The sequence below is a fragment of the Rhipicephalus microplus genome, unplaced genomic scaffold, assembly GCF_043290135.1.
Source record: "Rhipicephalus microplus isolate Deutch F79 unplaced genomic scaffold, USDA_Rmic scaffold_306, whole genome shotgun sequence".
NCBI classification, from domain to species: domain Eukaryota; kingdom Metazoa; phylum Arthropoda; class Arachnida; order Ixodida; family Ixodidae; genus Rhipicephalus; species Rhipicephalus microplus.
The window spans coordinates 40,001-52,500 of NW_027464875.1; the positions used below are offsets into that span (position 1 = coordinate 40,001).

At 62.2% G+C, this 12,500-nt stretch overlaps 1 non-coding gene across 1 annotated transcript; it reads right to left on the reverse strand.

Moving 5' to 3' along the window:
* Window positions 1–844: 844 nt before the first annotated feature.
* LOC142793529 (small subunit ribosomal RNA) lies at window positions 845–2,659 on the reverse strand. The gene has a single exon (XR_012891609.1). It is a non-coding gene; the product is annotated as a small subunit ribosomal RNA (ribosomal RNA).
* Window positions 2,660–12,500: the final 9,841 nt, after the last annotated feature.

The following is a 12,500-nucleotide window of genomic DNA, read 5'->3' on the forward strand; positions in this document are numbered from 1 at the left end:
GGCAGCAAGCAAAACGCCTGGCAACGTCGACGCTCCCCTAACCGCGATCTCGCACCGTGTTTCGTGTGGCGAATTCAAAAGCCGGCCGGCGCTGCTGCAACCATTACGGTCGGTACGCATACGCCGCGGAGGGCGGGACGGTCATCGGAGCGTGCGGTTCCTCCATCGAGTACTGCGCACCTCGGCCGTCGCATCGCCGTGCCATGACCGGCCGCGCGTCAACGCGAACCGGTGCCAGCGAGATCCCTCGCCTGCAAGAACCGACCGGCAGCCTCCGTCACCCGAGGACGCGGAGGCGCTTGCCGCGGACGGCGGGACGGTATGCACTGGTGCACAGCGGACCCGTCACATCGCCAGTTCCTTGACCGACCGCCGACGCTTGTGCCGTTCCTCTCGTACTTGGCAGTCGCCGCGCGATTGTCGGGTCTCGTTCTTGCACGCTCGAACGGTCGGGAGGGCACTCGGCTGGCGTTTCGGGAACGCGCAGCCTCGCCTTCTACCGACGTAACCACGACTCGCCGTTCGCGCTCCGCCGCTCCTGTTTACAGTACTAGGCGGTCCCGCAGCGGTCGGGTCGCGCATTTCGAGCGCTTCGAGCCACGGTGCAGTGGCGGGTCGAAAGCCGACCTATGAGTGCGTTGCGCCGTTTGTACCCGCGTCCGCCACCTGGCCGACCGTCCAAGGTCGCGGTGTTGGCGTCCGCTGGGCGCAACAATTTGTCACGGGGTGCCGCTCCACATTCAGGCAGCCCCGTGGGGAAAAGCCGACCCCGCGTCCAAACGGGGTCAGCGGCAGAAAGTGTCGGGCGCAGACGCAGCTGAGGCGCTCACCCTTCACAATCCGTTAATGATCCTTCCGCAGGTTCACCTACGGAAACCTTGTTACGACTTTTACTTCCTCTAAATGATCAAGTTTGGTCATCTTTCCAACAGACCGGCGCAACCGAAAGGCCGCGCCGGACATCGGTCCGAAGACCTCACTAAATCATTCAATCGGTAGTAGCGACGGGCGGTGTGTACAAAGGGCAGGGACGTAATCAACGCGAGCTTATGACTCGCGCTTACTGGGAATTCCTCGTTCAAGGGGAACAATTGCAAGCCCCTATCCCAATCACGAAAGAAGTTCCACGGGTTACCCAGTCTTTTCAGACAGGGATAAAGACACGCTGCTTCCTTCAGTGTAGCGCGCGTGCGGCCCCGGACATCTAAGGGCATCACAGACCTGTTATTGCTCTGTTTCGTGCGGCTAGGAGCCGCTTGTCCCTCTAAGAAGGTTGTAAGGTGCTGGGAACCCCGCACCTATTTAATAGGCTAGAGTCTCGTTCGTTATCGGAATTAACCAGACAAATCGCTCCACCAACTAAGAACGGCCATGCACCACCATCCACCGAATCAAGAAAGAGCTCTCAATCTGTCAATCCTCCCAGTGTCCGGGCCGGGTAAGTTTTCCCGTGTTGAGTCAAATTAAGCCGCAGGCTCCACTCCTGGTGGTGCCCTTCCGTCAATTCCTTTAAGTTTCAGCTTTGCAACCATACTTCCCCCGGAACCCAAATACTTTGGTTTCCCGGAAGCTGCCCGCCGAGTCATTTGAGTAACTCAGGCGGATCGCTGGTTGGCATCGTTTATGGTCAGAACTAGGGCGGTATCTGATCGCCTTCGAACCTCTGACTTTCGTTCTTGATCAATGAAAACATTCTTGGCAAATGCTTTCGCAGTAGTTCGTCTTGCGACGGTCCAAGAATTTCACCTCTAGCGCCGCAATACGAATGCCCCCGTCCGTCCCTCTTAATCATTACCTCGTATTCCAAAAACCAACAGAACAGAAACGAGGTCTTGTTCTATTATTCCATGCAAGTTTATTCAGGCGACTCGCCTGCGTTGAGCACTCTAATTTTTTCAAAGTAAAAGCACCGGCCATCTCGAGGCACACAATGAAGTGCACCAAGAAAGAACCGGCATGATGTTCAGTCCGAGCCGTCGCATCGGGTAGATGCACTACTCGTCTGGAACTGAGATCCAACTACGAGCTTTTTAACCGCAGCAGCTTTAGTATACGCTATTGGAGCTGGAATTACCGCGGCTGCTGGCACCAGACTTGCCCTCCAATTGATCCTCGTTAAAGGATTTAGAGTGTACTCATTTCAATTACGGGGCCTCAAAAGAGTCCCGTATTGTTATTTTTCGTCACTACCTCCCCGTGCCGGGAGTGGGTAATTTGCGCGCCTGCTGCCTTCCTTGGATGTGGTAGCCGTTTCTCAGGCTCCCTCTCCGGAATCGAACCCTGATTCTCCGTTACCCGTAACAACCATGGTAAGCAAGTAACCTACCATCGAAAGTTGATAAGGCAGACACTTGAAAGAAACGTCGCCGGCTCGTGGCCATGCGATCAGCACAAAGTTATCCAGAGTCACCACACAATACGGGCCGAAACCCGATCGATCTTGGTCTAATAAAAGCACCCGTTACCCAAAGGGCTCCAGGCTCACTGCATGTATTAGCTCTAGAATTGCCACAGTTATCCAAGTAGGAAGAAACGATCTAAGGAACCATAACTGATTTAATGAGCCATTCGCGGTTTCGCCTTATTTCGGCATGTACTTAGACATGCATGGCTTAATCTTTGAGACAAGCATATGATTACTGGCAGGATCAACCAGGTAATCGTTCGACTGCGCGTCCGTCCTCGCCTTCGGCGGGCCGGACGCAGTCTGTGTGCGGCGGAGGCCACCTTCAGGCGCCCCAACACGCTTATTTTGCACTCCGAGATGACGGCGTTCGAGCTCGCTACGGCACAACCTTCCCGAAAGACGAGTGGGAGCCGTGCGGCAAGAAGCACGTTCATGCTCGCTCTTTTTCGTTGCATCGACTCGGTCGCGCCGTGCGGGTTGCCCAAGCCCGCTGCACTGTCGGTGGACCGGCCGGAACTAGCAACGGAGCCGAGACTGCAAAGCCGCCAGACGACGGGTCACGCCCGCGTCTTCGGCGCTTTCGCATCTGAATCGCCCGAGGACGACACGGAACACACCTCGATATCGTGGTAAAACGGCACCGTCCGACAACCAGCCCCTAACGCATCAAGCGGATGAGGCTGCAGACGACTGCCGTGGATTCCCCTGGAGCAGACCCGAGGACACGCTTGACGAGGCCGAAGCCCGCCGCATATCAGACACCCGGTCGCTTTCGCGTACGCCGCTCACGAGAACCCCCACATAATAGCAGCGATAAGTACCCAGACCTCCTTGGGCACTAATACGAGCGTACTCGAGAAAATTTCACCGCGGGTGTGCCCCGAAACGTGTGGCACGTTGAGCGTGCCACAAGTCTACGTCGCTCTCAAACCCGCCGAGGTCGTAGAATTTGCGACCCTACTCACGAAATTCCCACCGAGGATACGGCCGCAAACGTACCGCACCTTGGGTAGGCCACGAGTTTGTGCAACACTACGCTGACGGCACAGCACCGAGGTCGTGCGCGCACGCACGGGAAAATTCCGCCGCGGTTTCTGCCGAAAACGTGAGGCACCACGACTCTCCGCAAGTTCGCGTCGACTGCGAAAGACCGAAGTCGTGAACGACGTGTCCGCTACTCGCCGCCGACACGCTGGACACCAAACGTACAACGACTCGACGGCGTCGTAGAGGCCCACGACGCGGTTTTCCTTAACGACGTCTCGGCGTGGCACCGACAGGTTAGAACGGCCGACCAACGTTCCCTGTCCGCCGTTCGGCTCAGTCGAAGGGCTCGGCGACTTCGGCAACGCTGCGAAGCCGCACGGTGACGCACGCCATGTCCCCATTTTTTTTTTTTTTCTTTCTGCGTCTGCCGGGGTGCCCCTATAATAGCAGCGATAAGCACCCAGACCGCCGTGGGTCGCTCGCCCCGGCTGACGTGGTTTTTCGTACTCCTGCGGCGGTCGCCGTCAAGCACGTCCAAATACGCTACTTTCGTGGGCGCATTCACGCTCTTTCGCTTCGCCGGAGTGCCAGCACTCACTCTGCCAAAAACGGCGAACATCCGAGCGGCGGTTCCCACTTTTGCGTCGGCGTCGCAAACCCCGCCCCGGCAGACGAGGTTTGCCGTACTCGTGCGACGGTGGCCGGCGGGCACGTCGAAAGACGCCGATATCGTGCGCGAATTGGCGCACCTTGGCTTCACCGGAGTGCCGCCACTGACTCCTCCAAAAACGGCGAAGATCCGAGCGGCGCTTCCCACTTTCGCATCGGCGTCCCGAACTCCGCCCCGGCTGACGCGGTTTACCGTACTCGTGCGACGGTCGCCGGCGAGCACGTGGAAAGACGCCGATATCGTGCCCGAATCGGCTCCGTTCGGCTTCGCCGGAGTGCCAGCACTGGCTCGGCGAAAGACGACGAACATCCGAGCGACGGTTCTCACTATTGCGTACGCGTCGCAAACCCCGCCCCGGCAGACGCACTTTGCCGTACTCGTGCGACGGTCGCCGGCGAGCACGTAGAAAGACGCCGATATCGTGCCGGAATCGGCCCCGTTTGGCTTCGCCGGAGTGCCAGCACTCACTCGGCCACAAACGGCGAACATCCGAGCGGCGGTTCCCACTTAGCCGTCGGCGTCCCGAACTCCGCCCCGGCAGACGCGGTTGCCGAGCTCGTGCGACTAGCGACCGCGAAGCCGTCTCGCGACGCCGCTTTCGTGCGCGGCTCCCACTGCGACCTGGGTCACCCGAGGTCGACGAGCAAGAAAGAATGTCGAAAAAAAATTTTTTTTTTTTTTGCGTCTGCCGGGGTGCCCCTATAATAGCAGCGATAAGCACCCAGACCGCCATGGGTCGCTCGCCCCGGCTGACGTGGTTTTTCGTTTTCCTGCGGTGGTCGTCGTCAAGCACGTCCAAACACGCCACTTTCGTGGGCGCATTCGCGCTCTTTCGCTTCGCCGGAGTGCCAGCACTCACTCTGCCAAAAACGGCGAACATCCTAGTGGCGGTTCCCACTTTTGCGTCGGCGTCGCCAACCCCGCCCCGGCATACGCGGTTTGCCGTACTCGTGCGGCGGTGGCCGGCGGGCACGTCGAAAGACACCGATATCGTGCGCGAGTCGATGCTTCTTGGTCTCGCAGGAGGGCCGCCACTCACTCCTGCAAAAACGGCGAAGATCCGAGCGGCGCTTCCCACTTTTTCGTCGGCATCGCAAACCTCGCCCCGGCAGACGCGCTTTGCCGTACTCGTGCGACGGTCGCCGGCGAGCACGTCGAAATACGCCGATATCGTGCCCGAATCGGCCCCGTTTCGCTTCGCCGGAGTGCCAGCACTCACTCGGCCAAAAACGGCGAACATCCGAGCAGCGGTACCCACTTAGCCGTCGGCATCCCGAACTCCGCGCCGGCTGACGCGGTTGCCGAGCTCGTGCGACTAGCGACCGCGAACGCGTCTCGCGACGCCGCTTTCGTGCGCGGCTCCCATTGCGACCTGGGTTACCCGAGCTCGACCAGCAAAAAAGAAGGTCGAAAAAAAATTTTTTTTTTCTGCGTCTGCCGGGGTGCCCCTATAATAGCAGCGATAAGCACCCAGACCGCCGTGGGTCGCTCGCCCCGGCTGACGTGGTTTTTCGTACTCCTGCAGCGGTCGCCGTCAAGCACGTCCAAATACGCCACTTTCGTGGGCGCTTTCGCGCTCTTTCGCGTCGCCGGTGTGCCAGCACTCACTCTGCCAAAAACGGCGAACATCCTAGTGGCGGTTCCCACTTTTGCGTCGGCGTCGCCAACCCCGCCCCGGCATACGCGGTTTGCCGTACTCGTGCGGCGGTGGCCGGCGGGCACGTCGAAAGACACCGATATCGTGCGCGAGTCGATGCTTCTTGGTCTCGCAGGAGGGCCGCCACTCACTCCTGCAAAAACGGCGAAGATCCGAGCGGCGCTTCCCACTTTTTCGTCGGCATCGCAAACCTCGCCCCGGCAGACGCGCTTTGCCGTACTCGTGCGACGGTCGCCGGCGAGCACGTCGAAATACGCCGATATCGTGCCCGAATCGGCCCCGTTTCGCTTCGCCGGAGTGCCAGCACTCACTCGGCCAAAAACGGCGAACATCCGAGCAGCGGTACCCACTTAGCCGTCGGCATCCCGAACTCCGCGCCGGCTGACGCGGTTGCCGAGCTCGTGCGACTAGCGACCGCGTCTCGCGACGCCGCTTTCGTGCGCGGCTCCCATTGCGACCTGGGTTACCCGAGCTCGACCAGCAAAAAAGAAGGTCGAAAAAAAATTTTTTTTTTCTGCGTCTGCCGGGGTGCCCCTATAATAGCAGCGATAAGCACCCAGACCGCCGTGGGTCGCTCGCCCCGGCTGACGTGGTTTTTCGTACTCCTGCAGCGGTCGCCGTCAAGCACGTCCAAATACGCCACTTTCGTGGGCGCTTTCGCGCTCTTTCGCGTCGCCGGTGTGCCAGCACTCACTCTGCCAAAAACGGCCAACATCCGAGCGGCGGTTCCCACTTTTGCGTCGGCGTCGTAAACCCCGCCCCGGCAGACGCGGTTTGCCCTACTCGTTCGACGGTCGCCGGCGAGCGCGTCGAAAGACGCCGATATCGTGCGCTAATTGGCGCTCCTTGGCTTCTCCGGAGTGCCGCCACTCACTCCTCCAAAAACGGCGAAGATCCGAGCGGCGTTCTCCACTTTCGCATCGGCGTCCCGAACTCCGCCCGGGCTGACGCGGTTTACCGTACTCGTGCGACGGTCGCCGCCGGGCACGTCGAAAGACGCCGATATCGTGCCGTAATCGGCCCCGTTTGGCTTCGCCCGAGTGCCAGCACTCACTCGGCCAAAAACGGCGAACATCCGAGCAGCGTTTCCCACTTTCGCATCGGCGTCCCGAAGCCCGCCCCGGCAGACGCGGTTTGCCCTACTCGAGCGACGGTCGCCGGCGATCACGTCGAAAGGCGCCGAATTCGTGCACGAATCGATGCTTCTTGGTCTCGCAGGAGGGCCGCCACTCACTCCTGCAAAAACGGCGAAGATCCGAGTTGCGCTTCCCACTTTTTCGTCGGCGTCCCGAACTACGCCCCGGCTGACGCGGTTTACCGTACTCGTGCGACGGTCGCCGGCGGGCACTTCAAAATACGCCGATTTCGTGGGCGCATTCACGCTGTTTCGCTTCCCCGGAGTGCCAACACTCACTCTGCCGAAAGCGGCGATCATCCGAGCGGCGGTTCCCACTTTTGCGTCGGCTTCGCAAACGGCGCCCCGGCAGACGCGCTCGTGCGACGTACTCGTGCGACGGTCGCCGGCGAGCACGTCGAAAGACGCCGATATCGTGCTCGAATCGACCCCGTTTCGCTTCGCCGGAGTGCTGCCAGTCACGGCGCAGAGAACGGCGAACAAGTGTTTTTTTTTTTTTTTCCTAGAATTTGTGTTATAGAAGGCACATTTGATATCGGACGATAATTTTCAACTTTATCACGCGCACCGATTTTCGTGTAGAGGTTTGCAAGTTTATGGGAATTTCTCCACTTGGAATAATGCGATTTAGTAGTACTACGAGAACTTCATGGATGTACTCAAGGGTACGGGGCAAGTCAGTTACGTCAACACCTGCAGATTTTTTACACTTCAAACTGAAAATTGTTGGTTGTGAGTCCTCGTGTGATATTAAAGGCCGATTCGCTAACACATAGAACAAAGAAAGAAAGGAAGAAAAAACGCCCGCGCTCGCTCAAGAAACCTGGGTTCGCAACAAGTGGCAACAACAAGCAACCGAGCGAGTGCGCCAAAACCCGTGGCGGCCGAACAAACGCGAAGTCCCAACCGCGTCAGCCGGGGCGGCACGGGACAGGAAAAATCACTTCAGCCGGGGCGGCGGGGCACCGAATAAACCTCGTCACCTCGTCGCAGGATAAAAGAGGAAACAAAAAGTCTAAACAGCGTCTGCTGGAGCGAATGCGTAATAAAACAACAACAACAACAAAAAAAAAACACCCGCGCTCAAGAAGTCTGCAATCCTCACAAAAGGCGACTGTGACCGAGCAGCGTCAGCCGGGGCCGTGCGGAAACGGAAAAACCGCGACTACCGGGGCGTCGAGGCACCGAAAAATCCACTTCAGCCGCGGCGAAAAAAAAAACAAAAAGAAAGACGGAGGGGGGGGGGGGAACCACGTCTGCCGGGGCGAAGGAAAAAAAAAAACGCGTCTGCCGGGGCGAGCCCGGGTGCGGCACCACCGGGAAAACTGTGGCAAACAGACATGGCGATCGAGTGAGTGGGCCGCCAGCCAGGCTCAGCCAAAAAGTGCAAAGTCCGAACTGCGTCAGCCGGGGCGGCAAAAACCGCGTCAGCCGGGGCGGCGCAAAAAACCGCGTCTGCCGGGGCGGCACGAAACCGCGTCAGCCGGGGCGGGGCGAAAACTGCGTCAGCCGGGGCGAAAAGAAAAAAAAAAAACGCGTCTGCCGGGGCAAGCCCGGGTGCGGCACCACCGGGAAAACTGTGGCAAACAGACATGGCGATCGAGTGAGTGGGCCGCCAGCCAGGCACAGCCGAAAAGTGCAAAGTCCGAACCGTGTCAGCCGGGGCGACGCAAAAACCGCGTCAGCCGGGGCGGCGCGAAAACCGCGTCAGCCGGGGCGGCACGAAACCGCGTCAGCCGGGGCGGCGCGAAAACTGCGTCAGCCGGGGCGGCGCGAAAACCTCGTCAGCCGGGGCGAGCGAAAAGGGGGGGGGGGAACCACGTCTGCCGGGGCGAAAGAAAAAAAAACGCGTCTGCCGGGGCGAGCCCGGGTGCGGCACCACCGGGAAGACTGTGGCAAACAGACATGGCGATCGAGTGAGTGGGCCGCCAGCCAGGCTCAGCCCAAAAAGTGCCAAGTCCGAACTGCGTCAGCCGGGGCGGCAAAAACCGCGTCAGCCGGGGCGGCGCGAAAACCGCGTCTGCCGGGGCGGCGCGAAAACTGCGTCTGCCGGGGCGAGCCCGGGTGCGGCACCACCGGGAAAACTGTGGCAAACAGACATGGCGATCGAGTGAGTGGGCCGCCAGCCAGGCACAGCCGAAAAGTGCTAAGTCCGAACTGCGTCTGCCGGGGCGGCACGAAACCGCGTCAGCCGGGGCGGCGCGAAAACCGCGTCTGCCGGGGCGGCACGAAACCGCGTCAGCCGGGGCGGCGCGAAAACTGCGTCAGCCGGGGCGAGCCCGGGTGCGGCACCACCGGGAAAACTGTGGCAAACAGACATGGCGATCGAGTGAGTGGGCCGCCAGCCAGGCACAGCCGAAAAGTGCTAAGTCCGAACTGCGTCTGCCGGGGCGGCACGAAACCGCGTCAGCCGGGGCGGCGCGAAAACCGCGTCTGCCGGGGCGGCACGAAACCGCGTCAGCCGGGGCGGCGCGAAAACTGCGTCAGCCGGGGCGAGCCCGGGTGCGGCACCACCGGGAAAACTGTGGCAAACAGACATGGCGATCGAGTGAGTGGGCCGCCAGCCAGGCACAGCCGAAAAGTGCTAAGTCCGAACTGCGTCAGCCGGGGCGGCAAAAACCGCGTCAGCCGGGGCGGCGCAAAAAACCGCGTCTGCCGGGGCGGCACGAAACCGCGTCAGCCGGGGCGGCGCGAAAACTGCGTCAGCCGGGGCGAAAGAAAAAAAAAAAAACGCGTCTGCCGGGGCGAGCCCGGGTGCGGCACCACCGGGAAAACTGTGGCAAACAGACATGGCGATCGAGTGAGTGGGCCGCCAGCCAGGCACAGCCGAAAAGTGCTAAGTCCGAACTGCGTCTGCCGGGGCGGCACGAAACCGCGTCAGCCGGGGCGGCGCGAAAACCGCGTCTGCCGGGGCGGCACGAAACCGCGTCAGCCGGGGCGGCGCGAAAACTGCGTCAGCCGGGGCGAGCCCGGGTGCGGCACCACCGGGAAAACTGTGGCAAACAGACATGGCGATCGAGTGAGTGGGCCGCCAGCCAGGCACAGCCGAAAAGTGCTAAGTCCGAACTGCGTCTGCCGGGGCGGCACGAAACCGCGTCAGCCGGGGCGGCGCGAAAACCGCGTCTGCCGGGGCGGCACGAAACCGCGTCAGCCGGGGCGGCGCGAAAACTGCGTCAGCCGGGGCGAGCCCGGGTGCGGCACCACCGGGAAAACTGTGGCAAACAGACATGGCGATCGAGTGAGTGGGCCGCCAGCCAGGCACAGCCGAAAAGTGCAAAGTCCGAACCGTGTCAGCCGGGGCGACGCAAAAACCGCGTCAGCCGGGGCGGCGCGAAAACCGCGTCAGCCGGGGCGGCACGAAACCGCGTCAGCCGGGGCGGCGCGAAAACTGCGTCAGCCGGGGCGGCGCGAAAACCTCGTCAGCCGGGGCGAGCGAAAAGGGGGGGGGGGGGAACCACGTCTGCCGGGGCGAAAGAAAAAAAAAACGCGTCTGCCGGGGCGAGCCCGGGTGCGGCACCACCGGGAAGACTGTGGCAAACAGACATGGCGATCGAGTGAGTGCGCCGCCAGCCAGGCTCAGCCCAAAAAGTGCCAAGTCCGAACTGCGTCAGCCGGGGCGGCAAAAACCGCGTCAGCCGGGGCGGCGCGAAAACCGCGTCTGCCGGGGCGGCGCGAAAACTGCGTCAGCCGGGGCGAGCCCGGGTGCGGCACCACCGGGAAAACTGTGGCTAACAGACATGGCGATCGAGTGAGTGGGCCACCAGCCAGGCTCAGCCAAAAAGTGCCAAGTCCGAACTGCGTCAGCCGGGGCGGCAAAAACCGCGTCAGCCGGGGCGGTGCAAAAAAACCGCGTCTGCCGGGGCGGCACGAAACCGCGTCAGCCGGGGCGGCGCGAAAACTGCGTCAGCCGGGGCGAAAGAAAAAAAAAACGCGTCTGCCGGGGCGAGCCCGGGTGCGGCACCACCGGGAAAACTGTGGCAAACAGACATGGCGATCGAGTGAGTGGGCCGCCAGCCAGGCACAGCCGAAAAGTGCTAAGTCCGAACTGCGTCTGCCGGGGCGGCACGAAACCGCGTCAGCCGGGGCGGCGCGAAAACCGCGTCTGCCGGGGCGGCACGAAACCGCGTCAGCCGGGGCGGCGCGAAAACTGCGTCAGCCGGGGCGAGCCCGGGTGCGGCACCACCGGGAAAACTGTGGCAAACAGACATGGCGATCGAGTGAGTGGGCCGCCAGCCAGGCACAGCCGAAAAGTGCTAAGTCCGAACTGCGTCTGCCGGGGCGGCACGAAACCGCGTCAGCCGGGGCGGCGCGAAAACCGCGTCTGCCGGGGCGGCACGAAACCGCGTCAGCCGGGGCGGCGCGAAAACTGCGTCAGCCGGGGCGAGCCCGGGTGCGGCACCACCGGGAAAACTGTGGCAAACAGACATGGCGATCGAGTGAGTGGGCCGCCAGCCAGGCACAGCCGAAAAGTGCTAAGTCCGAACTGCGTCAGCCGGGGCGGCAAAAACCGCGTCAGCCGGGGCGGCGCAAAAAACCGCGTCTGCCGGGGCGGCACGAAACCGCGTCAGCCGGGGCGGCGCGAAAACTGTGTCAGCCGGGGCGAAAGAAAAAAAAAAACGCGTCTGCCGGGGCGAGCCCGGGTGCGGCACCACCGGGAAAACTGTGGCAAACAGACATGGCGATCGAGTGAGTGGGCCGCCAGCCAGGCACAGCCGAAAAGTGCTAAGTCCGAACTGCGTCTGCCGGGGCGGCACGAAACCGCGTCAGCCGGGGCGGCGCGAAAACCGCGTCTGCCGGGGCGGCACGAAACCGCGTCAGCCGGGGCGGCGCGAAAACTGCGTCAGCCGGGGCGAGCCCGGGTGCGGCACCACCGGGAAAACTGTGGCAAACAGACATGGCGATTGAGTGAGTGGGCCGCCAGCCAGGCACAGCCGAAAAGTGCTAAGTCCGAACTGCGTCTGCCGGGGCGGCACGAAACCGCGTCAGCCGGGGCGGCGCGAAAACCGCGTCTGCCGGGGCGGCACGAAACCGCGTCAGCCGGGGCGGCGCGAAAACTGCGTCAGCCGGGGCGAGCCCGGGTGCGGCACCACCGGGAAAACTGTGGCAAACAGACATGGCGATCGAGTGAGTGGGCCGCCAGCCAGGCACAGCCGAAAAGTGCTAAGTCCGAACTGCGTCTGCCGGGGCGGCACGAAACCGCGTCAGCCGGGGCGGCGCGAAAACCGCGTCTGCCGGGGCGGCACGAAACCGCGTCAGCCGGGGCGGCGCGAAAACTGCGTCAGCCGGGGCGAGCCCGGGTGCGGCACCACCGGGAAAACTGTGGCAAACAGACATGGCGATCGAGTGAGTGGGCCGCCAGCCAGGCACAGCCGAAAAGTGCAAAGTCCGAACCGTGTCAGCCGGGGCGACGCAAAAACCGCGTCAGCCGGGGCGGCGCGAAAACCGCGTCTGCCGGGGCGGCACGAAACCGCGTCAGCCGGGGCGGCGCGAAAACTGCGTCAGCCGGGGCGAGCCCGGGTGCGGCACCACCGGGAAAACTGTGGCAAACAGACATGGCGATCGAGTGAGTGGGCCGCCAGCCAGGCACAGCCGAAAAGTGCTAAGTCCGAACTGCGTCAGCCGGGGCGGCAAAAACCGCGTCAGC